This window comes from Denticeps clupeoides, unplaced genomic scaffold (genome assembly GCF_900700375.1).
Source record: "Denticeps clupeoides unplaced genomic scaffold, fDenClu1.1, whole genome shotgun sequence".
NCBI lineage: Eukaryota > Metazoa > Chordata > Actinopteri > Clupeiformes > Denticipitidae > Denticeps > Denticeps clupeoides.
This window is the reverse complement of record NW_021629989.1, coordinates 1-13165: the sequence shown is the minus strand read 5'-3', so window position 1 is coordinate 13165 and position 13165 is coordinate 1. Positions and strand designations below refer to the sequence as shown.

Below are 13165 nucleotides of genomic sequence, written 5' to 3'. Positions count from 1 at the left end.
ATTCTGTAAAGTTCATGCTCTGTCATGTCACACACACACTTTTTTCATTTGGCCATGCATTGCTGCTGTTGCCCTGACCATGGATTCTTTCAGGCATCCAGCACTAGATTGATTCCTCACCAGTGCCATGCTGTCTGTGGGATAAACTGTGACAATTGCTCAGAAGAATTAGTTAATTTTTCTAAACATCATGTAGTTACAGTACCACTCACTTCCACAGCCCATCTCAATCTGATCTCTATTCAACCAAAAGAAATAACCACTTTTGGGTCTAAATGCCCTTGGTATTCCACAACATGGAAAACTTCCTAGTTTGTGCCTTTGTTGTATAGTGGTGAGCATAGCTGCCTTCAGGTTAGTTGACCCGGGTTGGACTCCCAGCCAACGCAGTCCTCTTTTTTCATCCTGCTTTTGTGTTGTGCAACTTTTTAAGCCAAATTTTGGCTAAGGTCATGTTTTCATCTCAAGTGTTCTATAACACATCAGGATCTAAAATAATCTAATGAGTGGTAGTGTGGCCGAGCGGTCTAAGGCGCTGGATTTAGGCTCCAGTCTCTTCGGAGGCGTGGGTTCAAATCCCACCGCTGCCATTATATTTTAAAGTACAGGGAACTAATTGTAGTGCTTAGTTTTAGGTGTTCATCAAGCAGCCATTAAAACACAATACACCCACGACACACCTGATGGTGAACATCTAGCAGTCAATAACATTCATCCTCTGTCCTTTTACCCACGCACTCTTTCACCTGGCCATAAATTGTTCTCAAAATCCTGAGTATAGCTTCTAACTACACATCAAACATTAGTTTGACTCCTTATCAGTGCCATGCTCCCTTTAAGAAAATCTACGACAACCTGCAAGCTGTGTGCATTGGTGGTATAGTGGTGAGCATAGCTGCTTCCCAAGCAGTTGACCCGGGTTCGATTCCCGGCCAATGCAATGGACCTTTTACAACAACACGCAAACCATTGATCTTTGAACGATGCTTTTGGTTGTCTCCTGTCACTGTATGTTCTGTGAAGCATTACTAGTTTCCTCAAAATAGTCATGGTAAAGATGTTGCATTTAATATATCTCACAGAAGGTAGCTTGTCTGAAAGGTCTGTGCTACTAGTGTAAATGTCCAGTCTGTTTTACAAATGTGGGTTCAAATCCCACAACTGCCTATGTGATTAAAAATGCAGTAAAGGTCATGAACTAGTTTTTGTTTGTTTAAAATGAACAATGCATGCATTCTGTAAAGTTCATGCCCTGTCATGTCACACACACTTTTGTATCTGGCCATGCATTGCTGCTGTTGCCCTGCCCATGGATTCTTTCAGGCATCCAGCACTAGATCGATTCCTCACCAGTGCCATGGTTTCTGTGGGTAAAACTGTGACAATTGCTCGGACGAATTAGTTAATGCTTCTAATCATCATGTAGTTACATCACCACTCACTTCCACAGCCCATCTCAATCTGATCTGTATTCAACCAAAAGCAATAACCACTTTTGGGTCTAAATGCCCTTGGTATTCCACAACATGGAAAACTTCCTAGTTTGTGCCTTGGTTGTATAGTGGTGAGCATAGCTGCCTTCCAATTAGTTGACCCAGGTTGGACTCCCAACCAATGCAGTCCTTTTTTTGTCCTGCTTTTGTGTTGTGCAACTTTTTAAGCCAAATTTTGGCTAAGGTCATGTTTTCATCTCAAGTGTTCTATAACACATCAGGATCTAAATTAACCTAATGAGTGGTAGTGTGGCCGAGCGGTCTAAGGCGCTGGATTTAGGCTCCAGTCTCTTCGGAGGCGTGGGTTCAAATCCCACCGCTGCCATTATGATGAAAACTACAAGGAACTAATTGTAGTGTTTTGTTTTAGGTGTTCATCAAGCAGCCATGCAAACACAATACACCCACGACACACCTGATGGTGAACATCTAGCAGTCAATAACATTCATCCTCTGTCCTTTTACCCACGCACTCTTTCACCTGGCCATAAATTGTTCTCAAAATCCTGAGTATAGCTTCTAACTACACATCAAACATTAGTTTGACTCCTTATCAGTGCCATGCTCCCTTTAAGAAAATCTACGACAACCTGCAAGCTGTGTGCATTGGTGGTATAGTGGTGAGCATAGCTGCTTCCCAAGCAGTTGACCCGGGTTCGATTCCCGGCCAATGCAATGGACCTTTTACAACAACACGCAAACCATTGATCTTTGTACGATGCTTTTGGTTGTCTCCTGTCACTGTATGTTCTGTGAAGCATTACTAGTTTCCTCAAAATAGTCATGGTAAAGATGTTGCATTTAATAAATCTCACAGAAGGTAGCTTGTCTGAAAGGTCTGTGCTACTAGTGTAAATGTCCAGTCTGTTGTACAAATGTGGGTTCAAATCCCACAACTGCCTATGTGATTAAAAATGCAGTAAAGGTCATGAATTAGTTTTTGTTTGTTTAAAATGAACAATGCATGCATTCGGTAAAGTTCATACCCTGTCATGTCGCACACACTTTTGTATCTGGCCATGCATTGCTGCTGGATGCATGGATTCTTTCAGGCATCCAGCACTAGATCGATTCCTCACCAGTGCCATGCTGTCTGTGGGTAAAACTGTGACAATTGCTCAGAAGAATTAGTTAATGCTTCTAAACATTATGTAGTTACATCATCCAATCACTTCCACAGCCCATCTCAATCTGATCTGTATTCAACCATCAGAATCGGAAATGAGCTAACGAATGGTAGTGTGGCCGAGCGGTCTAAGGCGCTGGATTAAGGCTCCAGTCTCTTCGGAGGCGTGGGTTCAAATCCCACCGCTGCCATTATGTTTTAAAGTACAGGGAACTAATTGTAGTGTTTAGTTTTAGGTGTTCATCAAGCAGCCATGCAAACAAAATACACCTATGACACACCTAATGGTGAACATCTAGCAGTCAATAATATTCATCCTCTGTCTTTTTACAAATCTCACCTCTGCCTATATGATTAAACCAGCAGTGAAAGTTAAGGACTTTTTTTTTTTGTTTAAAATGCACAATGCATGCATTCTGTAAAGTTCATGCTCTGTCATGTCACACACACTTTTTTATCTGGCCATGCATTGCTGCTGTTGCCCTGACCATGGATTCTTTCAGGAATCCAGCATTAGATTGATTGCTCACCCGGGCCATGCTCTCTGTGGGAAAATCTGTGACAATTGCCCAGAGGAATTAAATAATGCTTCTTAACATCATGTAGTTACACCACCACTCACTTCCACAGCCCATCTCAATCTGATCTGTATTCAACCAAAAGCAAATACAACTTTTTGGTCTAAATGCACTTTGGTATTCCACAACATGGAAAACTTCCTAGTTTGTGCCTTGGTTGAAGATTCACACCCCTCAACCACCCCACTCCAGAAACACAGACCACCATCACTCCTCACCCCCCCCATCCTCCTCCGTCACCCACCCCTTCCCAGAGACAATGAACCCTGTCACACCTCTCTCCCCCCCCACCCTCCTCCCTCACCCTCCCCTGCCCAGAGTCAACGACTCCAATCACAACCCCCCCCACCCCCCCTGAAACTCAGAATACACGTTGAAGATGTGCGTTGGCTGTTCCAGAAACAGAAGACCAGGAAAGCCGCAGGTCCAGACAGTGTCTCCCCCTCTTGTCTCAAAGCCTGTGCTGAACAGCTGGCTCCCATCTTCCCCCACATCTTCAACAGATCCCTGGAGCTGTGTGAAGTTCCCACCTGCTTCAAACGCTCCACCATTATTCCGGTCCCCAAGAAACCCACCATCACTGTTCCAAATGACTACAGACCTGTCGTCTTGACGTCTGTGGTCATGAAATCCTTTGAACGCCTGGTTTTAGCCCATCTAAAGGACATCACAGAACACCAACTGGACCCCCTGCAGTTTGCCTACCGGGCAAACAGGTCGGTGGATGATGTAGTGAATATGGGGCTGCATTACATCCTGCAACATCTCGACCGCCCGGGAACCTATGCCAGGATTCTGTTTGTGGACTTCAGCTCGGCATTCAACACCATTGTGCCTGAACTCCTCACCTCCAAACTCTCCCAGCTCAGCGTGTCACCTGGTACCTGCAAGTGGATCACCAGCTTCCTGACAGACAGGAAGCAGCAAGTGAGGCTGAGGGAGATCACTTCTGGAACACGGTCCCTCAGTACTGGTGCCCCTCACAGATGTGTCCTCTCCCCACTTCTCTTCTCCCTGTACACCAACGACTGCCCTCCAGGAACTCAACTGTGAAACTCCTGAAGTTTGCAGACGACACCACTGTCATTGGGCTCATCCAGGATGGTGATGAGTCTGCATACCGACAGGAAGTTGAGCGTCTGGTACTCTGGTGCAGTCAACACAACCTGGTGCTGAACACGCTTAAGACTGTGGAGATGACGGTGGACTTCAGGAGACATCCCTCAACATTGCTCCCCCTCACTATATCAGACAGGCTGGTGTCTATTGTGGAGACCTTCACATTCCTAGGCACCACCATTTCCCAGGACCTGAAGTGGGAGACCAACATCTCCTCCATCCTCAAAAAGACCCAGCAGAGGATGTACTTCCTGAGGTAACTGGGGAAGTACAGTCTTCCACAGGAGCTGCTGATCCAGTTCTACACTGCGGTCATTGAGTCTGTCCTGTGCTCCTCCATCACTGTCTGGTATGGAGCAGCCACTAAACCGGACAGGATCAGACTGCAGCGGACTGTACGGTCAGCAGAAAGGATCACCGGTGCCCCCTTGCCCTCCATCCAGGACCTGTACCTCTCAAGATCCAGGAAAAGGGCAGGGAAAATCATCTCAGACCCCTCACACCCTGGTCACAGGCTCTTTGACCTGCTGCTCGCTGGCAGACGTTATAGAAGCCTGCAGACCAGGACCAGCCGACACAAGAACAGTTTCTTCCCCCCTCGCCATCTCCCTCCTAAACGGCTGATACTGTAAATCTCATCCATCATTACACACTGCACTTTATGTTCACTTGTATATAAGATTTCGTTTGTTTTTTGCCTATTTATTCATAAATAGTAGATATAGTTATAGTTATTTATAAATCACAACAATCCACAACTTGGACAATAACACAAACACCCTTACACATTGTTGTTGTTGTTGTTTGTTGTTGTTGTTGTTTTTTATCTTTTTTTCCTACATTGTACTTGAGAGACACCATCTACCGGAATCAATTTCCTTGTATGTGCTTGCACTTACTTGGCCAATAAATACGATTCTGTTTCTGATTCTGAATAGTGTTGAGCATAGCTGCCTTCCAAGCAAGATACCCAGGTTCGACTCCCAGCCAATGCAGTCCTCTTTTTTTAAGCCAAATTTTGGATGAGGTCATGTCTTCATCTCAAGTGTTCTTTAACACATCAGGATCTAAAATGAGCCGAGTGGGCTAAGGCGCTGGATTTAGGCTCCAGTCTCTTCGGAGGCGTCGGTTCAAATCCCACCGCTGCCATTATGTTTTTAAAGTACAGGGAACTAATTGTAGTGCTTAGTTTTAGGTGTTCATCAAGCAGCCATTAAAACACAATACACCCACGACACACCTGATGGTGAACATCTAGCAGTCAATAACATTCATCCTGTCCTTTTACCCACGCACTCTTTCACCTGGCCATAAATTGTTCTCAAAATCCTGAGTATAGCTTCTAACTACACATCAAACATTAGTTTGACCCCTTATCAGTGCCATGCTCCCTTTAAGAAAAAACTACAACATCCTGCAAGCTGTGTGCATTGGTGGTATAGTGGTGAGCATAGCTGCTTCCCAAGCAGTTGACCCGGGTTCGATTCCCGGCCAATGCAATGGACCTTTTACAACAACACGCAAACTATTGATCTTTGTACGATGCTTTTGGTTGTCCCCTGTCACTGTATGTTCTGTGAAGCATTACTAGTTTCCCCAAAAATAGTCATGGTAAAGATGTTGCATTTAATAAATCTCACAGAAGGTAGCTTGTCTGAAAGGTCTGTGCTACTAGTGTAAATGTCCAGTCTGTTGTACAAATGTGGGTTCAAATCCCACAACTGCCCTATGTGATTAAAAATGCAGTAAAGGTCATGAATTAGTTTTTGTTTGTTTAAAATGAACAATGCATGCATTCGGTAAAGTTCATACCCTGTCATGTCGCACACACTTTTGTATCTGGCCATGCATTGCTGCTGGATGCATGGATTCTTTCAGGCATCCAGCACTAGATCGATTCCTCACCAGTGCCATGCTGTCTGTGGGTAAAACTGTGACAATTGCTCAGAAGAATTAGTTAATGCTTCTAAACATTATGTAGTTACATCACCAATCACTTTCCACAGCCCATCTCAATCTGATCTGTATTCAACCAAAAGCAATAACCACTTTTGGGTCTAAATGCCCTTGGTATTCCACAACATGGAAAACTTCTTAGTTTGTGCCTTGGTTGTATAGTGGTGAACATAACTGCCTTCCAATTAGTTTACCCCGGGTTCGACTCCCAGCCAACGCAGTCCTTTTTTTGTCCTGCTTTTGTGTTGTGAAATTTTAAGCCACATTTGGCTAAGGTCATGTTTTCATCTCAATTGTTCTATAACACATCAGGATCTAAAATAAGCTAACGAATGGTAGTGTGGCCGAGCGGTCTAAGGCGCTGGATTAAGCTCCAGTCTCTTTGGAGGCGTGGGTTCAAATCCCACCGCTGCCATTATGATGAAAACTACAAGGAACTAATTGTAGTGCTTAGTTTTAGGTGTTCATCAAGCAGCCATGAAAACACAATACAACCCAGGACACAAGTGATGGTGAACATCTAGCAGTCAACAACATTCATCCTCTTTCATTTTACAAATCTCACCTCTGCCTTTATGATTAAACCAGCAGTGAAAGTTACGAATTTAGTTTTTGTTTGTTTAAAATCACAATTGCATGCATTCTGTAAAGTTCATGCTCTGTCATGTCACACACACACTTTTTTCATTTGGCCATGCATTGCTGCTGTTGCCCTGACCATGGATTCTTTCAGGGCATCCAGCACTAGACTGATTCCTCACCAGTGCCATGCTGTCTGTGGGAAAAACTGTGACAATTGCTCAGAAGAATTAGTTAATTTTTCTAAACATCATGTAGTTACAGTACCACTCACTTCCACAGCCCATCTCAATCTGATCTCTATTCAACCAAAAAGAATAACCACTTTTGGGTCTAAATGCCCTTGGTATTCACAACAGTGAAAACTTCCTAGTTGGTGCCTTTGTTGTATAGTGGTGAGCATAGCTGCCTTCAGGTTAGTTGACCCGGGTTGGACTCCCAGCCAACGCAGTCCTCTTTTTCATCCTGCTTTTGTGTTGTGCAACTTTTTAAGCCAAATTTTGGCTAAGGTCATGTTTTCATCTCAATTGTTCTATAACACATCAGGATCTAAAATAAGCTAACGAGTGGTAGTGTGGTCGAGCGGTCCTAAGGCGCTGGATTTAAGCTCCAGTCCTCCTTGGAGGCGTGGGTTCAAATCCCACCGCTGCCATTATGATGAAAACTACAAGGAACTAATTGTAGTGCTTAGTTTTAGGTGTTCATCAAGCAGCCATGAAAACACAATACACCCAGGACACAAGTGATGGTGAACACCTAGCAGTCAACAACATTCATCCTCTTTCATTTTACAATCTCACCTCTCTGCCTTTATGATTAAACCAGCAGTGAAAGTTACGAATTTGTTTTTGTTTGTTTAAAATGCACAATGCATGCATTCTGTAAGTTCATGCTCTGTCATGTCACACACACACTTTTTTCATTTGGCCATGCATTGCTGCTGTTGCCCCTGACCATGGATTCTTTCAGGCATCCAGCACTAGACTGATTCCTCAACCAGTGCCATGCTGTCTGTGGAAAAACTGTGACAATTGCTCAGAAAGAATTAGTTAATTTTCTAAACATCATGTAGTTACAGTACCACTCACTTCCACAGCCCATCTCAATCTGATCTCTATTCAAACCAAAAGAAATAAACCACTTTGGGTCTAAATGCCCTTGGTATTCCACAACATGGAAAACTTCCTAGTTTTGCCTTTGTTGTATAGTGGTGAGCATAGCTGCCTTCAGGTTAGTTGACCCGGGTTGGACTCCCAGCCAACGCAGTCCTCTTTTTTCATCCTGCTTTTGTGTTGTGGCAACTTTTTAAGCCCAAATTTTGGCTAAGGTCATGTTTTCATCTCAATTGTTCTATAACACATCAGGATCTAAAATAAGCTAACGAGTGGTAGTGTGGTCGAGCGGTCTAAGGCGCTGGATTTAAGCTCCAGTCCTCCTTGGAGGCCGTGGGTTCAAATCCCACCGCTGCCATTATGAATGAAAACTACAAGGAACTAATTGTAGTGCTTAGTTTTAGGTGTTCATCAAGCAGCCATGAAAACACAATACACCCAGGACACAAGTGATGGTGAACACCTAGCAGTCAACAACATTCATCCTCTTTCATTTACAAATCTCACCTCTGCCTTTATGATTAAACCAGCAGTGAAAGTTACGAATTTGTTTTTGTTTGTTTAAAATGCACAATGCATGCATTCTGTAAAGTTCATGCTCTGTCATGGCACACACACACTTTTTCATTTGGCCATGCATTGCTGCTGTTGCCCTGACCATGGATTCTTTCAGGCATCCAGCACTAGATTGATTCCTCACCAGTGCCATGCTGTCTGTGGGAAAAACTGTGACAATTGCTCAGAAGAATTAGTTAATTTTCTAAACATCATGTAGTTACAGTACCACTCACTTCCACAGCCCATCTCATCTGATCTCTATTCACCAAAAGAAATAACCACTTTTGGGTCTAAATGCCCTTGGTATTCCAGCAACATGGAAAACTTCCTAGTTTGTGCCTTTGTTGTATAGTGGTGAGCATAGCTGCCTTCAGGTTAGTTGACCCGGGTTGGACTCCCAGCCAACGCAGTCCTCTTTTTCATCTGCTTTTGTGTTGTGCAACTTTTTAAGCCAAATTTTGGCTAAGGTCATGTTTTCATCTCAAGTGTTCTATAACACATCAGGATCTAAAATAACCTAATGAGTGGTAGTGTGGCCGAGCGGTCTAAGGCGCTGGATTTAGGCCTCCAGTCTCTTCGGAGGCGTGGTTCAAATCCCACCGCTGCCATTATATTTTAAAGTACAGGGAACTAATTGTAGTGCTTAGTTTTAGGTGTTCATCAAGCAGCCATTAAAACACAATACAACCCACGACACACCTGATGGTGAACATCTAGCAGTCAATAACATTCATCCTCTGTCCTTTTACCCACGCACTCTTTCACCTGGCCATAAATTGTTCTCAAAATCCTGAGTATAGCTTCTAACTACACATCAAACATTAGTTTGACTCCTTATCAGTGCCATGCTCCCTTTAAGAAAATCTACGACAACCTGCAAGCTGTGTGCATTGGTGGTATAGTGGTGAGCATAGCTGCTTCCCAAGCAGTTGACCCGGGTTCGATTCCCGGCCAATGCAATGGACCTTTTACAACAACACGCAAACCATTGATCTTTGAACGATGCTTTTGGTTGTCTCCTGTCACTGTATGTTCTGTGAAGCATTACTAGTTTCCCTCAAATAGTCATGGTAAAGATGTTGCATTTAATATATCTCACAGAAGGTAGCTGTCTGAAAGGTCTGTGCTACTAGTGTAAATGTCCAGTCTGTTTTACAAATGTGGGTTCAAATCCCACAACTGCCTATGTGATTAAAAATGCAGTAAAGGTCATGAACTAGTTTTTGTTTGTTTAAAATGAACAATGCATGCATTCTGTAAAGTTCATGCCCTGTCATGTCACACACACTTTTGTATCTGGCCATGCATTGCTGCTGTTGCCCTGCCCATGGATTCTTTCAGGCATCCAGCACTAGATCGATTCCTCACCAGTGCCATGGTTTCTGTGGGTAAAACTGTGACAATTGCTCGGACGAATTAGTTAATGCTTCTAATCATCATGTAGTTACATCACCACTCACTTCCACAGCCCATCTCAATCTGATCTGTATTCAACCAAAAGCAATAACCACTTTTGGGTCTAAATGCCCTTGGTATTCCACAACATGGAAAACTTCCTAGTTTGTGCCTTGGTTGTATAGTGGTGAGCATAGCTGCCTTCCAATTAGTTGACCCAGGTTGGACTCCCAACCAATGCAGTCCTTTTTTTGTCCTGCTTTTGTGTTGTGCAACTTTTTAAGCCAAATTTTGGCTAAGGTCATGTTTTCATCTCAAGTGTTCTATAACACATCAGGATCTAAATTAACCTAATGAGTGGTAGTGTGGCCGAGCGGTCTAAGGCGCTGGATTTAGGCTCCAGTCTCTTCGGAGGCGTGGGTTCAAATCCCACCGCTGCCATTATGATGAAAACTACAAGGAACTAATTGTAGTGTTTTGTTTTAGGTGTTCATCAAGCAGCCATGCAAACACAATACAACCCACGACACACCTGATGGTGAACATCTAGCAGTCAATAACATTCATCCTCTGTCCTTTTACCCACGCACTCTTTCACCTGGCCATAAATTGTTTCTCAAAATCCTGAGTATAAGCTTCTAACTACACATCAAACATTAGTTTGACCCTTATCAGTGCCATGCTCCCTTTAAGAAAATCTACGACAACCTGCAAGCTGTGTGCATTGGTGGTATAGTGGTGAGCATAGCTGCTTCCCAAGCAGTTGACCCGGGTTCGATTCCCGGCCACTGCAATGGACCTTTTACAACAACACGCAAACCATTGATCTTTGTACGATGCTTTTGGTTGTCTCCTGCACTGTATGTTCTGTGAAGCATTACTAGTTTCCCTCAAAATAGTCATGGTAAAGATGTTGCATTTAATAAATCTCACAGAAGGTAGCTTGTCTGAAAGGTCTGTGCTACTAGTGTAAATGTCCAGTCTGTTGTACAAATGTGGGTTCAAATCCCACAACTGCCTATGTGATTAAAAATGAGTAAAGGTCATGAATTAGTTTTTGTTTGTTTAAAATGAACAATGCATGCATTCGGTAAAGTTCATACCCTGTCATGTCGCACACACTTTTGTATCTGGCCATGCATTGCTGCTGGATGCATGGATTCTTTCAGGCATCCAGCACTAGATCGATTCCTCACCAGTGCCATGCTGTCTGTGGGTAAAACTGTGACAATTGCTCAGAAGAATTAGTTAATGCTTCTAAACATTATGTAGTTACATCATCCAATCACTTCCACAGCCCATCTCAATCTGATCTGTATTCAACCATCAGAATCGGAAATGGAGCTAACGAATGGTAGTGTGGCCGAGCGGTCTAAGGCGCTGGATTAAGGCTCCAGTCTCTTCGGAGGCGTGGGTTCAAATCCCACCGCTGCCATTATGTTTTAAAGTACAGGGAACTAATTGTAGTGTTTAGTTTTAGGTGTTCATCAAGCAGCCATGCAAACAAAATACACCTATGACACACCTAATGGTGAACATCTAGCAGTCAATAATATTCATCCTCTGTCTTTTTACAAATCTCACCTCTGCCTATATGATTAAACCAGCAGTGAAAGTTAAGGACTTTTTTTTTTGTTTAAAATGCACAATGCATGCATTCTGTAAAGTTCATGCTCTGTCATGTCACACACACTTTTTTATCTGGCCATGCATTGCTGCTGTTGCCCTGACCATGGATTCTTTCAGGAATCCAGCATTAGATTGATTGCTCACCCGGGCCATGCTCTCTGTGGGAAAATCTGTGACAATTGCCCAGAGGAATTAAATAATGCTTCTTAACATCATGTAGTTACACCACCACTCACTTCCACAGCCCATCTCAATCTGATCTGTATTCAACCAAAAGCAAATACAACTTTTTGGTCTAAATGCACTTTGGTATTCCACAACATGGAAAACTTCCTAGTTTGTGCCTTGGTTGAAGATTCACACCCCTCAACCACCCCACTCCAGAAACACAGACCACCATCACTCCTCACCCCCCCCATCCTCCTCCGTCACCCACCCCTTCCCAGAGACAATGAACCCTGTCACACCTCTCTCCCCCCCACCCTCCTCCCTCACCCTCCCCTGCCCAGAGTCAACGACTCCAATCACAACCCCCCCACCCCCCCTGAAACTCAGAATACACGTTGAAGATGTGCGTTGGCTGTTCCAGAAACAGAAGACCAGGAAAGCCGCAGGTCCAGACAGTGTCTCCCCCTCTTGTCTCAAAGCCTGTGCTGAACAGCTGGCTCCCATCTTCCCCCACATCTTCAACAGATCCCTGGAGCTGTGTGAAGTTCCCACCTGCTTCAAACGCTCCACCATTATTCCGGTCCCCAAGAAACCCACCATCACTGTTCCAAATGACTACAGACCTGTCGTCTTGACGTCTGTGGTCATGAAATCCTTTGAACGCCTGGTTTTAGCCCATCTAAAGGACATCACAGAACACCAACTGGACCCCCTGCAGTTTGCCTACCGGGCAAACAGGTCGGTGGATGATGTAGTGAATATGGGGCTGCATTACATCCTGCAACATCTCGACCGCCCGGGAACCTATGCCAGGATTCTGTTTGTGGACTTCAGCTCGGCATTCAACACCATTGTGCCTGAACTCCTCACCTCCAAACTCTCCCAGCTCAGCGTGTCACCTGGTACCTGCAAGTGGATCACCAGCTTCCTGACAGACAGGAAGCAGCAAGTGAGGCTGAGGGAGATCACTTCTGGAACACGGTCCCTCAGTACTGGTGCCCCTCACAGATGTGTCCTCTCCCCACTTCTCTTCTCCCTGTACACCAACGACTGCCCTCCAGGAACTCAACTGTGAAACTCCTGAAGTTTGCAGACGACACCACTGTCATTGGGCTCATCCAGGATGGTGATGAGTCTGCATACCGACAGGAAGTTGAGCGTCTGGTACTCTGGTGCAGTCAACACAACCTGGTGCTGAACACGCTTAAGACTGTGGAGATGACGGTGGACTTCAGGAGACATCCCTCAACATTGCTCCCCCTCACTATATCAGACAGGCTGGTGTCTATTGTGGAGACCTTCACATTCCTAGGCACCACCATTTCCCAGGACCTGAAGTGGGAGACCAACATCTCCTCCATCCTCAAAAAGACCCAGCAGAGGATGTACTTCCTGAGGTAACTGGGGAAGTACAGTCTTCCACAGGAGCTGCTGATCCAGTTCTACACTGCG

The 13165-nt window shown here is 44.4% G+C and overlaps 12 non-coding genes across 12 annotated transcripts; all 12 read left to right on the top strand.

Annotated features, from left to right (window-relative positions):
* The first annotated feature begins 508 nt into the window (after positions 1–508).
* Positions 509–590, top strand: trnal-uag (transfer RNA leucine (anticodon UAG)). The gene has a single exon. It is a non-coding gene; the product is annotated as a tRNA-Leu (tRNA).
* Positions 591–868: 278 nt separating this feature from the next.
* On the top strand, positions 869–940 carry trnag-ccc (transfer RNA glycine (anticodon CCC)). The gene has a single exon. It is a non-coding gene; the product is annotated as a tRNA-Gly (tRNA).
* A 796-nt stretch (positions 941–1736) lies between these two features.
* trnal-uag (transfer RNA leucine (anticodon UAG)) lies at positions 1737–1818 on the top strand. The gene has a single exon. It is a non-coding gene; the product is annotated as a tRNA-Leu (tRNA).
* Positions 1819–2096: 278 nt separating this feature from the next.
* trnag-ccc (transfer RNA glycine (anticodon CCC)) lies at positions 2097–2168 on the top strand. Its single transcript has one exon. It is a non-coding gene; the product is annotated as a tRNA-Gly (tRNA).
* Positions 2169–2728: 560 nt separating this feature from the next.
* On the top strand, positions 2729–2810 carry trnal-aag (transfer RNA leucine (anticodon AAG)). The gene has a single exon. It is a non-coding gene; the product is annotated as a tRNA-Leu (tRNA).
* Positions 2811–5743: 2933 nt separating this feature from the next.
* trnag-ccc (transfer RNA glycine (anticodon CCC)) lies at positions 5744–5815 on the top strand. Its single transcript has one exon. It is a non-coding gene; the product is annotated as a tRNA-Gly (tRNA).
* A 1604-nt stretch (positions 5816–7419) lies between these two features.
* On the top strand, positions 7420–7503 carry trnal-uaa (transfer RNA leucine (anticodon UAA)). The gene has a single exon. It is a non-coding gene; the product is annotated as a tRNA-Leu (tRNA).
* A 734-nt stretch (positions 7504–8237) lies between these two features.
* trnal-uaa (transfer RNA leucine (anticodon UAA)) lies at positions 8238–8321 on the top strand. Its single transcript has one exon. It is a non-coding gene; the product is annotated as a tRNA-Leu (tRNA).
* Positions 8322–9408: 1087 nt separating this feature from the next.
* Positions 9409–9480, top strand: trnag-ccc (transfer RNA glycine (anticodon CCC)). The gene has a single exon. It is a non-coding gene; the product is annotated as a tRNA-Gly (tRNA).
* Positions 9481–10275: 795 nt separating this feature from the next.
* On the top strand, positions 10276–10357 carry trnal-uag (transfer RNA leucine (anticodon UAG)). The gene has a single exon. It is a non-coding gene; the product is annotated as a tRNA-Leu (tRNA).
* A 280-nt stretch (positions 10358–10637) lies between these two features.
* Positions 10638–10709, top strand: trnag-ccc (transfer RNA glycine (anticodon CCC)). The gene has a single exon. It is a non-coding gene; the product is annotated as a tRNA-Gly (tRNA).
* A 560-nt stretch (positions 10710–11269) lies between these two features.
* On the top strand, positions 11270–11351 carry trnal-aag (transfer RNA leucine (anticodon AAG)). The gene has a single exon. It is a non-coding gene; the product is annotated as a tRNA-Leu (tRNA).
* Positions 11352–13165: the final 1814 nt, after the last annotated feature.